The 2,008-nt window shown below is 54.8% G+C and overlaps 1 long non-coding RNA gene across 1 annotated transcript; it reads left to right on the top strand.

The window, feature by feature from the left end:
• Positions 1 to 548: 548 nt before the first annotated feature.
• Positions 549 to 1,793, top strand: LOC115599235. The gene is made up of 3 exons (XR_003988231.1): positions 549 to 570; positions 1,138 to 1,188; positions 1,420 to 1,793. It is a non-coding gene; the product is annotated as an uncharacterized LOC115599235 (long non-coding RNA).
• The last annotated feature ends 215 nt before the right edge of the window (positions 1,794 to 2,008 follow it).

The raw sequence follows: 2,008 nt of genomic DNA, 5'->3' as shown, positions 1-2,008 counted from the left end.
CAGAGCTCCTCAAATGGCAACAGCTCCAAGACCTGGTGAAAACAGAGCAGACGTGGAGGATTGGAGAGTGCTTGGTGAGGACAACCCCCAAGCCTCAGGCTGGAGGAGGCAGAAGTCTGGACTGGGGGCTCTGACACTCTGCCTCCCCTGCAGCCCTGCTGCAGCCCCGAGCCCGCAGCCAGGAGCAGCATCCTTGTTCCCTGTCCTCAAGAAGAGAGCCCTCAGGGGCTCCTCTCCAGGACGGATGGGAGGGGTGGAGGGATGGAGGGATGGAGATGGAGGGGTTGAGGGATGGATGGATGGATGGAGGGAGGGATGGAGCCCCCTCTCCCCTCCCTGCACCCCGCGGGGGACTCGGCATCCCCGGGGCTCCCTCTCCACCTCAGTCCCACAGGCTCCTGGCTGGGAGAGGGGAATGGGCTGGGAAGAGGAACTGGGACATGCCCATAGCCTCCCCCTCTCTCCAGCTGCTGCAGGACAGGACCAGGGCTGACGACTACTTGGATCAGAGCCAGGGGTACCTGGATAACGCTCAGGACAGCCTGAGGATGGAGGCCATCAGGTTCATCGGTGAGCCACAGCCCTTGCGGACCCTCTGCTGGCAGCCTGGCCCCAGTCCCCACTGCTGCCCTGGCCCCAGGGAGGGGCAGGAGGTTTGCGGGAGGACAGTGGGTAACAGGCAGATCAATAGAATCCAAATATTGCCCTTTATTGAGAGCAGCAGTCACCCTTTTATACACAGGCAGGCTGATAACATCATACGAGCATTTTTCTGATGGGTACAACACATTTTTCACACGCCACAGGTCACTATCTAATGGGTTAAATACAACTCGTCATGTGTTGTCTATGAGATGCTTCCCCATCCTGTTATTCTTCTTTTCTGCTGCTAACTCCCTTATCTTTTGCCCATAGCTGATCTTTCAGTAACTTTGCAGCTGGGCCTCCAGGCCCTTCCTTAGCTCACTCTGCTTAGAGCTGAATAGTCAGGATTGCTCACATGTCCCTTTTCTTCCAAAAAGTCTCCCAACAGGGGTTGTGCAGCTGAGGCGGCCGGGCTGGGGGCAATGCTGGGGTGGGGGGAGCAGCACACTGAAGATGCTCTCTCTCTTTCTCTCTTTCTTTCTTTTTTCCCAGGGCTTGCTGCACGGGGCCAAAGCCAGCAGAAGCTGTCAGAGATGATGAGCAGTGAGCAGGGGACAGAGCCTGGGCAGGGGACAGAGCCTGGGCAGGGGGCTGCCACGAGAAATGCTCCAGGGGCAGGAGAAGATGGCAGGGGCACACTGGGCATTGCTCTGCAGCAGCTCCCTTCTCCTGGAGGGGAAAGGGGCTGTCAGGGGCTGGAGGAGGAGATGGCTCTGCAGACACTGCGGGGGGTCATTTGGGCTCTCTTATTTTTTGGTTTTTTTTTGGTCACAGCACTTTATCCCCTGGAGCACGACTGCACACCATCCATCAGGTGCCTGGCAACTCAGACCATTTCCATCCTGAGCACTCTAAGGGTGAAGGCAGAACGGAGAAGAACCAAGAGACCTTGGTGCTGCTGAGCCCAGCTGAGCTGCAGCTCTTCCCTGGGAACAATCCTGTGCTGCCTCCAGCTCCTGGCTGCTGCTGCTGACCCCAGGAATCCAGCCTTGACCTTCCCAGCGCTGCTCTGCAGCCTTGGTCAGGATGTGAGATTTAGTGGGGGAAAAGAGGGAGCATCAAGTTGAATCAATTTTCCTCTATATTTGTATATATTGTATATAGTTAGTCATTTTTTCCTTTTTATCATTCCTGTTTCATTAAAGTTGTGTAGTTTAGTTTCCAAACCATAAGTCTCTCTCCTTTATTCTCTTTCCTTTCTTGATGAGGGAGGGGGGGGGGGGATTAATAGAGATCACCACTCATTAATTGCCAAATTAAACATCCAAACGTGAAAAGATTCTGGAGAGGTAAAGGGAAAAGGGATTCACTAGGGTTCAGGTCTTACCCAAAGGTGTCCCAATGAGGGGCAAGAGAGGCTCAG

This window comes from Calypte anna, chromosome 15 (assembly GCF_003957555.1).
Source record: "Calypte anna isolate BGI_N300 chromosome 15, bCalAnn1_v1.p, whole genome shotgun sequence".
NCBI lineage: Eukaryota > Metazoa > Chordata > Aves > Apodiformes > Trochilidae > Calypte > Calypte anna.
This window is presented reverse-complemented; position numbering and strand designations above follow the sequence as displayed.